Source organism: Strix aluco, chromosome 5 (genome assembly GCF_031877795.1).
Source record: "Strix aluco isolate bStrAlu1 chromosome 5, bStrAlu1.hap1, whole genome shotgun sequence".
NCBI classification, from domain to species: domain Eukaryota; kingdom Metazoa; phylum Chordata; class Aves; order Strigiformes; family Strigidae; genus Strix; species Strix aluco.
The window spans coordinates 49,741,852-49,755,329 of record NC_133935.1 but is presented as its reverse complement, the minus strand read 5'-3'; the positions used below and the strand labels follow the sequence as shown (position 1 = coordinate 49,755,329).

Below are 13,478 nucleotides of genomic sequence, written 5' to 3'. Positions count from 1 at the left end.
TAAGTTCTCCACACTCTATTCTGGCAATTCCTACCCAGCTGAAGAAGCTCCTGGGGAAATTCTCTTGTTTAAAATTTCTACACACTTTGATCTGCTGTGGTGCAGTGCAAGAAAGCTCTGTGAATTGCTTGACTCTAGTTTCAGTTTTTCAGCAACACCTGCTCTTAGGCATTTATCAGTAGAGCCTCATGGAAAGCTGAAAAGATCATTGGAAATCGCACTGAACATCATTACTAAATAACCACCAAAGCTTTACTTGACATGTATGCTACACAAGTTAACACAATTCTGCTTTAAAATGCTTTGGCCTCCTAATCTATCACTGTTTACAGGTATGAATTCCATACATAGTTGTTTACAAGTATGAATTCCATACATAGGTACAAACTCTAAATGAGTATTTTTTCTACACAAACCTCTCATTCTATGGTTACAGCACAGTGCCCTCTGCTGTACATTTGTTTATGTACAAATTCTTCCAACCACCATAATAACAAAGAAAACCTCACGATGGTTATTTAAAACCTTTGAGCATCGGCAGCCCTACAATACACAATTTTGTCACTAGTATTTTATACAAAAATAAGATTGAGCACTGCATATTCTATTCTGCAAGTATACAAAAGGCTACACAGATGTATGCTAACATATGGGTGACTGCTGAATAAAGAAATCAGATGAGACCATAGGGAACCACTGCTTTTATTTCTCTCAGAAAGAAGCTGATTTTTATGGTCACAGTTGGGGTTTACATGAATCTTCTTCAATTAAATATTAATATACATTTTTAACTGCATTCCCTCATTAACAACAAATGATGCTACAGACTGTAAGAAAGCTGCCAATTTTCAGAGTTTACTTTGCTCCAGCTTACAATGTCTGTCCTAAACACCTGATTTTTTTTTTTTTTATAATATATTTTAGGGTAAAACAGGAAGAAAAGAGAAGTGTGTCCTTGGAGACAGCCAACAAAATGTTCACAGTAAATCTTTGGGATAGTATGGCTCAGCATAATTACTTCGTCAGAGTCTGCATTGAAATGAATACTATAGTGAGATGCACCTGCCTTATGTGTAGATATTCCTACTCCATCCTTTCCTTACCAAATGAATCACTCTCAAGGTCTCCCTTCCTTCTCTGATGAGAATTTTATCTTTCCTTGGAGACTCTAAACAGAGTTGCCTTTCCAGTGGCTAAGAAGTTCGCTTTGGCCTAGAGATCAGATGTATTACTTCTGCTTTTGCCACTAGATAGACTGAAGGATTGGCTAGCAAGAGCCACCAATACAGGAAAAAAACACCTGCTAGGTAGCACTTATTTGTATAAGTACGCTTTAAAAATATCCGAGGTCTCACAGTACTTCTAAACCTCTCTCCCCATGACTTACTACCGTGCAAGAGCCAAGGAAATGCAGGCAGGTTTTTAATGCAGTGTCTCCTTACAGCCTCGGGGAGCTCCCCGCAGCCAAGGGGAGGGATGCACCCACAGCACCCACAGGCACCCGGAGGTGTGTGGCAGCCTCTGGGCACACAGTTCTGCTGCTGTGCTGCTACATCATCGAGATTTTTTCGGAAATATTGGTCCACACTTTTCCTCCAACATGCTCTTATTCATGCAACTGAGTACAACAACAGTGTTCATATTGGTTTGTATTCTAAGTTAGACATATGAATCCATTCTCAGGAGCATTTGGTCTCCTGAAAAACAATTCCTAAAAACATAACATCTTCCACCAAACAGATAGAGAATTCAATCTACCACTTTATGCATTTTCAGTTTCTTTATTACAGAAACTGAAATGTGCTGCGTGCATGGACACTTCATGGAGGTTATTTCCAGGAGGCTATGTCTCAGTATTTCAAAAACTATTTATAATTTCAAACCAAACAAATTTCTTATCAGATCAGGCGACCCTCAGGTTTTCATTTTTACAGTCACAAAAATGCTAGAGAACATACTTTGTGCTCAGAAACTGGAAGGTAAACTTCAAATAGCAAAGACATTAATTTTATATTGTGATTTTTCAAATGCTTGTGTTTGACAGCACTGCAGATGGTTAATAACACTGCAGCTGAACTCTCTTGACTATCTCAATCATAGCAAGTGCATCTAGTCTCAGTTTTGGAAGGAGGAGAAAGCTGGAGTTCTCCAGTCTACACAGCAATAGCAGCAGGCATGGAAAAGAATTTTTTTAGGTGATAGAAGATTCTGCTGTCATATTAAATGTATCCTATTTGCCTGCTGTGATATTTCATTGATTATAAAATGAACATGCAGAGAAATAACTATAGAAGGGTACAAATATTTCTCCGGAGTCACACCAGCCCTGCCAACCGTGAAATGTATGCTGCTAAATTACTGATGCTGCTTACAAATTAATGTTCTCTACAGAGAGAATTTTAGAGTAGCAAAACATTTCAAATAGCTAATTTGCGAGTTAAACAAGGAAAATAGATAAACCTAAATTATTCTGATGAAAAAAGTATCACAGTTAAGTCTTGAAAGTCTCAATGTACATTGTCTCAGCAAGAAGCAAAGGTTCCATGACTCTTTCCAGCCAGCATCCGCAGAATTTACACACACAAATGACAACCACACCAGGAAACTCAATCCCATTTTGAAGATAGCCAGAAACTAACTCTCCAGAAAACACAAGAGAACTTCCTTTGCTCTAAAAAAAAAAAAAAAAGAAAATGATAAAAAGTAGATATACTTACAAAGTTGTACCCTGATACCCCTTTTGAAACTAAACTGATTTTTGTAAAATAAATTAATAAATGGATACATTGCAGTTAATTTAAAAAGACAACTATTCAAGTAAATCTGTTGAGAAAATATTACTGTTTCCATGCAGAAGACAAAGTTTCTGTTAATTAAAGCCCTGTTTTCACTAAAATAATAATAAACATGATGTCCTATTTCTATCATTCTTATTTGAGCCCTGTTTTGATTAAAATAATAAACATGATGTCCTATTTCTATCATTCTTATTTGTGTAATAAAGCTACAGATATATTACCTACAAGTGACTCTCGAGGCTCTGATTTCCCCCTGCCTTTCTCCAAAGCCACTGGCTGCAGCAGAGTCTGTGAGCACAAGACACAGATCCCCTGTACACTACATTTTGCTCTGCTGACTGTTACTCTGAGCTACCCCTACTTTCAGCCAGTCAGTTTATAAGAGTTTCAAAGGCAAAGGTAATAAATACTGATACCTTAACCACACAGTTCATGTATGTTCTCTATTAGCCATGTTTTTCTTTCTTCTGTTTTTCCACACATTTGGCAGGAAAACAGAACTGAGCATAGTTGGACTTATAAGACTATTTGATCACTAGTAGGGCTTGAGCATAAGCAAGGCACCCTGACTACCAAGCTCTTGAAAAAAAGCAGCTTATTTCAATCAATAACTTGACATGCCAAAATCTCTCTACTCTAAAACTGTGAAAAATCACATTTATATAGTGTGACAGCTGCAAAATCTGTAACACAGATTCACCTAGAAGTAACACATTCATTCAGCAGTCTGAATTGTCCTCCTTCATGACTTGTACATAATAATTAACCATTGGTATCAACAAATAACTTCTTGAATTCAAGCAATAGAGGAATCTGCTGATGAATGCTGTTGGCAGTATATTTAGAAAGCTAATTTCTCAGATCCTTTGCACAGTAGGTTAATCCCACACCTCCATCATTCATCCAGTGAACAGACTAATAATAAATGCAAAACTCTCAAGCAGTTTCAGATGGCACCTTATGTGATAACTGTTTCCACTCAGGCACCACTGCAAAACATTCCCTAAACTCTTCAGCTTGCACAACATAACAGCTGAATTATGATTTTCTGAGGTTCTCATGTGAAACTTCATTGGTCCTTTTGGGGGAATAAAAAAAAAAAAAAAAGATAATCACAGGATCTGCTTTTTACTCTGAACTTTGCATTTCCTCTTTTTCCCCATATGATGTTTCTCCCTACTGAAATTAAGGGAGTCAGCACAATGCAGCCAAGTAATTCTGTTCAGATCATTAGCAACTGCAGCAGGAAAAGCACATTAAAAGTTGATCTAAAGAACAGAAATTGGTGTCTCTGTATTGTGCAGAAAAAAAATTTTGGGTCACAACACAGCACTTTCAGGGAAAATGTCTCAGCGTTAGCTGAGCTGCTGCTTTGATTCTCTACTCTTAACAACCCCTCACTTGAGGATGTTCTAAAGTAGTCAGAGCAGAAGATTTATGATTCTTCAGTGTACACAGTATTATTTGCTGAAATCTTTTAGCTTGAAAGAGGACTGTTACGGGAAAAAAATAAATGACAAATCCCCATGATCAAACCAATGGAAATCAAATCTCTGTTAACACACCAGAGGGTTGGTTTTAAGTTTAGAATTTTTCATTTGGTTTGGGGGTTTTTGTTGTGGTTTTTGTTTGGTTGTTTTTTGTTCACTTTGTTGTGGGTTTTTTTTTTTAAAGAGAAAAACTTCCAACTCCCCAGTACAATTTCAGTCCACCAAGTTGATTATTTCTTTTACCAATGTACTTGAATGACAACTTCTGATTAGACAACTCCAAGTTTTAAGGCCAAAATCAGTACAAGCTTTGGAGGGATTATTCAGCCACATTCACAAAATGTAATTATAACTTTTCAGAGTAGCACAGGGAAACATAGCTAGCATGAATTTGGCAATTGTGGCCTGTCTTTCAGGTTTAGCCTTCAGAAAAACACCCTCTTGAGAAGTTGGTGCTGAGTGTCTTTGTGCTGCAGACAGCCCTGGGCATCAAGGCTGCCCATTCAGTCCCCAAGGCAAGAATATAAAGCTGCAAAGAACAGTTGCAATGCAGTCCCAGGGCCTGCCAGGGGTCTGGGACTGAATTACGGGCCACTCAGCTCCATAGGGTTCCCACATAAATCTCCTTTGCTTAGGCTCTCATTAAGAGGGAGTAAAATTCACTCTCAACACCTATTTCCAGGAAAACCTGCTCAGTATTGGTGAAAAGTGTTTTGTCTCAAGAATGTAAAGTTTTTTCTTTTTCATAAAATTTACTAAAACAGAGTCTATGGGAAAAGAGACTTACCTAAATCAGATCTATCAGTAATTCAGCAACAATAACACACTGAATGCCAAGTAGTAATCTGGGTTTATTAACATACATTTTTATTACAGGGGTGCCCAGGTTTAAATTTTACTGATGAATGAAAGAGAAAACAATAATTTGTATTTATAAGTAAGCAAAGTTCAACTTTAACATTTGAAACAGACACCACAGACTGTTTTTATCTTTCATTCTGACTGTCAGAGAACTTGCACAAGAGGTATTTAAATGCACTTTATTGACTCTAGTTCATTTTCAAAAAGCTATTGGTTGTAATATAAAGGTGTGTTTTAAGACAACACATAAATCAAGGAGAAGTAACATTTTATCTTTTTTTTTTTAAGAAAACTTCCTTTTATATAGAAATGGAAGACGTGTAAGCCTAATGAAATACCAGGTTCATACACTAGAGAAATCACTCAGTCACTAAACGGAGTACTCGAGAGCAAAAGCAAAGCTGCAATTTTACACAGTAAGTACAGAAGTATTCCTGACTGATAGCTTATAGTTACAAAAAGAGTAAGTTGTTGCCTAGATGTATATTAACACTAGATATAGCAATGACCTGTAGGCTTCATAATTATTTCTTCATTCTGTTAGACTGGAATCAGGAGTCCCCAGGCCTTCAGGGTAACAACAGTGCCATGGATTTGTACCTTCCTATCTCTAACCAGATGAACTGCTGTTAATACGTATTTTGTACAGACGGACCAGAGCTGACCCAAATCCAAAAATTCTTTCAGTAGAGGATACCTCAAGACATTTCTTTCAGCTTTCATTTGAGCAACAGACTGAAAATCTTCCTGCCTTGTAAATCAAATAATTTGGCAAAGGTGTCTATTTTTTTAATTAAGAAGCATTTCATTAAGTATTTTGATCAGCCTCAAAAATGACCATTGTAACCTGTAACATCATCAAAAATATGAGTTTACACTTGAAAGACTGTTGGTATTTTTCTTGCTCAGTCTCCAAAACACTAAGATCTAAATCTGAAAGTGAACTTCCTCTACAGACCTTATAAAAATATCCCCAAGCAAAATATATGCACATACATAATCCTATCATACCTGTTTTGTTTTGGTTTTGCTGATGGTTTTACATAATCAGACAATCAGGAGACTGACAGTTTCTATTTTCAATCCCGTCAGACACCAATGTGAAGAAAAGGCATTGAATTACTGATAACCCACTAGTGTCTTCTGACTAAGACAAGACAAGCTAAATCCTAGTTCCCCACAGACGCTTCTTGTTTTTCCCAGTACTGTTACCAGAAAACATCACCGCTTTGAAATGTGATGGCAGCCTACCCTCTGCTATTGAGTGCCACAGAAACTGGAATTCATGAAATAACCTATGTAAGGCTGATACAGAATGATGCAAGTTGTGCTGTAAGAGCACATTTTCACCCTTAACGAAGCACTGTAACAGAAATTTGTGAAGAGGGGACAGCTTTAGGAAGCAGAGAGAAGAGCAAAGCAGCAGTGCAGCACAGGGCATCCTGTGACTCTGGATTGAAGACAGCTTTGTCCTACCCCCATGCTGGCATGGGGAACCAAGAGCTGGTTGATCATTAAAAAAAAAATTAAAATCCTCACTTCATCAGTTTCACCCTTTGCACAGTCAGCTGTCATCTATATTCAGCAGCTGGAATGTTTTTACTTTGATTAGTAGAGCTGCACTCTGTTTTTGAGCCCAAAGTGAATGGATGTTGTTGTGATACATATTATCCACACAACTGACTCAGCTGTAAGACCAAATTCCACTCTAATTACTAGAACTAGTACAATTTCACTGAAGACAGTTAAGCTTCATCACTATTGCACAAATGCAGTGTTTAGTTTGCAATTACAATGTATCATCCACAACTGATTACTCCAACTTCTGCATTGAACTTTGGATTTGTCAGGAGTCTCCACAACACGCAGCTGGCCATGGTAGTCACTCTGAATAAGGCGACAAGGTGTTTAAAGTTGCATGAGCCTCAAAGGACTCAAGAGCTTATTCTATTACTTGTTTTCTTAACCTAGGAGACATGGGAAAAATAAAAAAAATTAAATAAACAGAGTTCCTTCACATATAATGGTGAAAGGGTGAAGAAAGACTATCAAAACACCAAAGTCCCCTGGTTATGGACCTCCATTTCACGTTAATTTTCTCAGACTGGCTGAGAATCAGACAGAGCCATGCAACCAACAAAGTCCAACTAAAATATTCTTGGACAGTGACTCTTTCTACTCCCCACAGGTTATGGAGAAAGGGTTGGTCCATATTGTTTTTTGTGGGTATGTACAGTTTCCTCTCTGCTTTTCCATCAGTGCTAAAGACGATACTAGAGTCTGTTTGACTCCCATTCTGCACGAATGCCCATTATCTCTATAGGTTCTGATTTCTTGTCATGTCCTGGAAACATCACAATTAGATGTTTCCTAACACTGTTCTTTTCCTGGGGATACTTGTCAGCAGATGCAAGTATAGCAGATGTTAAAATGGGAGAAAACCTTCCAAAGGCATCTGTGTGTCAAAGTTTTCTGCTTGTTTGTTTTTGTTGTTTTGTTTTGGTTTTTTGCATAAAATGAAAATGAAAAATTGTGACAATTTTAATATAAGCATTAATATGTTCACACAGCACATGCATTAGTCCATTCAGGGGTTAACTTTGATAAGTGATGGGTTGGTTCTGCAAAAATGTTAAAACAAACTGCCAAGAACCTTCACATCCTGGTTTACCAGAATAAAGACAGACCTTACTTCTAGAGAACATTGCTTCACCCTCCAGAGCGAGATTTCCAGAAAGATACACAGGCAGCAGTGCTGTGGTAAGGCTGCTTCTTCAACAAGGAATTCATTAGACATTACTCTTTCAAGCCTGGTTAAAAACCTAATGAAAGAAATGGGACTACTTCTATTTAATGATAGAGGAGTTTAACAGAGAACTGGACTGGACCCCCACACTGTGGAGGTCTAAAACTTTTAAGAGCTTTAATCAAGAGGAGCTAATCTGCAGCCTTGCAGGCCTAGGCTCCCTAAGCAGCACACAAGATGAGTTCAGAGCCCTGGCATGTAAGTCACAGGATCAATCAAGTGCCAGGCGAGCTGGGTAGCCTACCAGCACTCAGGACAATGAGGCATATGAAACTGCTCCCATCCCTGGGGTTAGGGTCTCTCTGCAGCCTTCAGTCCAACATCCACATGCACCTGGGATTCAGGACTTCACATCCTTCCTGATTTCAGGTGGCCAAGACTCTTGTGGGCTTGGGCTATTTTATTATTTTTTTAAATGCTGTTTGGTTTTTTTAAAAAAATACGTTTTAAATTTTTAAATACATTTTATTCAACAGTGTAAAGGCTAGAGCACTTTTAGGTCAATCCCTGACTCCTTCCAGGAGAGGGCCATGACCACCAAGGGAGGGAAAGAGGGAAGACGAGCAAAAGCAAAGGAAGCAAGAAGCACTTCACACTTTCAGATCCACTTTGAAGAACTGGATTTATGAAGCCACAAAGAGACAATACAAAGCAATTTGTAGCTTAGCAATAGGAGCACTCTGCTGAAAGAGGGGATACCCAAGACAATTCCCAATGCTGTTTACACAATTCACCCAACTGCCACTTGAAATAAAATAAAGGAAGCCCTGAAGACCAGAACTGGAGACTTTTCTCCTCCAGTCAAATTAGCTAAAACACTGGCTTAGAGAAGTTACCAGCTTCCACACATATGTCACCTCTGGCTCTATGAATCTTGAGTAAGTTTTTCCTCCACAGCTTCACCATCAGGAGATAAGAATGACCCTGCTACAACTGAACATCTCACCTTAGGTAAAATCTCTTTTGTGAGCCCCTCAGGTTGACAAAGGCACTAAATCAAAGTTTTTTCTTTCAGAACAAGCATTCCAATCAAGACACTAGATAACTAATTTATATAATCTGATCTATACAAAAATAAGGCCCTACCATGACCTAAGTTTTCAATGGAAAGGGCTGCAGCTGTAATGTTTCATGCTGATAGTGTTAGACACCGAAAGAACGAACCCACCACCTCAAGCCCCTTACGAGGTCAGCACAGGGCCAGCCAGCATGCAGTTCAGCTTGGTCACACAGATACTGGAAAGATTTTGATTAAACCCTCTGTAATCAAAGCAGGTGACAAATCAGATTAATTTCTGCAACATTTTCACTGAATTTCAAACTTTCATATAGAGAAACAAGACAAACGTCAAGCAGCTCATTGCCTCTTGCATCCCTTTCCACTTCAGCATTTAACTTCTTACCTCGGAATTACCAGATTTACAAGCCTGAAATAAAATGTAAAATATGTGTTAGAAATTACGATCATTAAAGACTTGGGGAAAACACAAATTATGATAAATAAGTCATCCCCTTACCATTAGAGTTTCAGAAACCTGTAATTTTTGCTGATGTTTTTGAAAGACTCTCAATCAAGATCACCTATTTGCTGTCATGCATAAAATACCAACTGCAAACTCAAAGTTAAGCATGAGCCAGATGTCTGACATACATCAATTTTACTGTTTGTTTCACAAATCATTTGACTAAATGTGCTTAAGAAAAAATCCTTATGCATTTATTACAAAAGAAACATCTGTCCTGCCTTTTATTCTTATACTGGCACCAGGACTGGTGCCCACATTTTTAAGGTAAGTAGGTGTCACTACCCTTTTATACCTAGAAAGACGCAGCTTACCCTAAGAACTCTCAGTGCTGGACTTCTTCCATTGGCTGCAGTAAAATAACCACAACAGGTACATACCACATCACCTCTTCCCCCTTCTCAACACCCAGGGAGGGCAGGTTTCATTTACTGTACATTTTATGATAAAAAAAGCCAACCACCAATAAAAGAACATTAACAACTATCAGGTTATCTTCACAAATCCCCAAACTGTGTCTTAGACTCTGCATAACCTCATTGATACAGCCTTGTTCTCTCCATCACTATTTCTTTTCTTTAGTTAAATCATGTTTTCAATCTCAGAACAAAGATGCTGGTCAAGTTGCCAGTTAATATAAATGAACATAGAGTTTCACCCACTTAGAAATTGTAAATAAATTTGGCTCAAGAAGCCATCATTTCATTTGTTTTCTTCTGTAATTTTTTCCAACCACACAGCTCCCAACCAGCTCCAAGAGAACCTTCCCATGGGTAAGACAGGCTGTAGGCAGCAGAGAACTGGCCTGGGAGAGATGGGAAATGAGGCAGCAGACAGGAAGGGAGTTGCAAGGTACAAAGGACATCACATGAATTAACTCTAAAACAAGCTTCTCTAATACTTCATGTTATCCAAGGATGACTGGTTGACATTAAAAAAAAAAAAATACAGCTGTAATAGGTTGATTCCATCTGCCCAATAAGATAAAGTCTTGCTCAAAAAAAAAAAAAAACAAAACCAAAAAACAAACCAATCTAAATACTTTAACTCTTGATGTCTCATAGCTGAGGGTAGAAATCAATTTTAAGAAGTGCAGAGCATCTGCAAAGAACCTCAGGCTCTTGCTCATCTTTGCCTTCAGAGCTTTTCCTTCTCCATAGCCTCAACTGGCCAAAGCCCCACAGACCAGAGAGCACTCTCCTACCATGACTGAGCCAAATTTGTGAGAAATATTTTACACCAGCTCCTGCACAGCATGACTGGAATACATGACCAAAATGACATCATAGAATTTTAAAGTATACACAATAAGAGCACACAATAAGCAGGGGTCACACAGCTCAGTGCCCTGTTAAAACAACAATAGTTATTTTGAAATATACATATATGGAATATATGAATACATGAAATACAATAATTCAGATGTGCGCTACCAAAAAAACCTAGAAATATGCAGATTTATCCAGTTGAAGTGTTCTGGTTTAAGATTTCCTAACTACCTGTCAGGAGTGACCTTCATGCTGGTTTCAGCTTTACCACCAGCAACTGAGCTAATGAAACATAATGACATCCTAGCAGACCCCTTACCAGTTGTATCAGGAGTGAACCAGTATGGATATTGTACTCAGCCACTATATGGTGGCTATCTTACAAGAAGGCACGCAAAAATCTGCTGGGAGGCATCCCTGAACCAGGGCCAGACCACATAGTCTTCAAGCAGCATGGCAGACAACCCCAGGAAACTTGAACTGAAACCGCAAGTATGACTACTCTTGGCATTGTCCTCCTTCTAAAACAGAAGCATGCAGAGGTGTTTAAAGCCATCAGAATTTAATTTCCTCTTAGACAGTCCAGAATTTATCCCTGGTCCTGCAGAACAGACACTACAAAAAAAAAAATTTCTTTTAAAAATGTATGCATCTCTACCTTCCCAGTTTAAAGGGGGTTTTGATAGTTACAGTTGCTTTTGATCCATTTAAAGAGGAAGGTAGTACAACAAAGAGGACAGAGATTACAGTCAAAGGTTCCAAGATGCCTTTTTTTTTTCTTTAAAGAGAGGAAGAATAACACATTTAATGTTTCTGGTTTTGATTTATATAAGGACTTATTTTCATCACTATCAACAGGGAATTACAATTTGTTGTACTACCTCAAGTCATGGTTACCACCAGAAAAAAATTGTACATCACTGTTATCATACACTAGAAGCAAGATTTTGGAAGAGGAACTTCAGGTTTTTTTCTTTAAAAATGTAAATATTATGGATTCAGGTCAAATATTAACTGGGGAACGAATCATACCTACAATAGCACTTCTCATAAAATAATCTTACCCAGAGCTGAAGTGACCTTTGCAAAGGCAGATAACTACATCTGCCACTGATTTACCTTAAGAACTGATCACTGTTAATAAATGAAACTTTTCTGAATGACTGGGGGCAAGAGGTAGAAAAACTCTTACAGCCTTCTTATAAAATATGGATATAGATGATATTCACAGATAAGTCTCCTAGATGCATAATATGAGTTGCTTTTGGAGGAGAACAGGCTCATTTTGGAACCCAGGTGACCATAGTTCATCCTACATCACAAAAACAACAGGATATAATTACCACAGTAATTGGTATACCATAAGTGTATTTACCAACTGCATGCTGTTTCAATGTTTGGAAAGTTAAGCTGCTTAAAGAAATGAATGAACATTTCTCCCTACGGTACACAAGAATTTTCTTAGTATGAGAAGAAAAGTTGGAGTGGTTTTTTACTCCTACTTTAGCAGAAAAGTTTAATTCTTACTGCTTCAATTATTGCTACCTTTTTTTTTTTTAATACAAATATGCTGACAGTTGGAGACCATTCGTAAATTCACAGGTTTGTTTTATTTTTTCTAAGTCACAATTCCTTTAAAAATTCCCCCCATGTAAAAGAGGCAAGTATCAACATCACTTTCACAGTAACTGGGGGATCGTGTCAAACGTACTTAGCCTGGTACAAAACTTCAATTACTATCACCCCCACCCCATACCCTGCTAATAATTGTTCTTGAGTCATGATGAGACCCAAGTTTTCTTTGTTTGGTCTCTTTGGAAAATGCTTTTGTTTTCTCATCTGAGGTGGCTCCAAGTTTAACAAAATTAAATTAATTAGTTAAAAAACCCCAGAAAATTATTTACTGGGTCAGTTTATTCTTCTGACTCAACATAATCCTCCCTGAAGTCACCTAGATTGTACTGAATTTTAAGGAAGACTCTTATGAAGCACTTTCACAATTCTACAACATTCTTTTAACAGAAATATTTCTGCTAATCTGGTTGCTACAAAGCTGTGATATCCCCATCGTCTCTATATGTTCAGACACAAACGCCTTTGATTCCGTATGCATGTCATCTATGAAACAAGAATTCTGGTTCAATGCTGAAAGTCTTTCTGCTAAAACTATGTTTTTCTGCCTTATCTATTATCAGGGTGCAGTGACACTGAATTTATTTCATTAGAAATAATTTTTGCAGGTGCACAGGGAGGAGAATGAAGGAACGGTGCTGTTGCTGGGCAAAGAGTTGACAGTAGCATGTGCAGGGAGAAGAGATCAAGGATGATTGATTAAAGTCCTGGGAATTCATTTGGGCTCCCAAACCCATATTATGATAACTGTCTTTTAGCAAGACCACTCAAATACAAGGCACAAAACAGGCCACACATTGAAATGAGCACAACAGACATCTGAGGGACAGAAACAGAATACAGTTGTTACCTGCTTCATGCCCAAATTCTATCAAGTCATCACTGACATTCAGTAGAGTATTTCAATATAGGAATTATTAAATTAGCAGTAAATGGACATTATTTTCAAACAAACATCGACAAATAGCATCTTTTCATTAATTGATCAAAGACATGCCTTCTGCTAAAGACATTTTAAAATGTATACACTTAATAGTCTTAAAAACCCATTAACCTTTGCAGTTCTGCAGTATGATACAGCCAGTTTCTGAGCTAGCCGC

At 37.8% G+C, this 13,478-nt stretch overlaps 1 protein-coding gene across 1 annotated transcript in view; it reads right to left on the bottom strand.

Moving 5' to 3' along the window:
- The window catches only part of GRIP1 (glutamate receptor interacting protein 1), a 342,061-nt gene that overhangs the window by 273,809 nt on the left and 54,774 nt on the right, over positions 1 to 13,478 (bottom strand). The window lies entirely within an intron of this gene.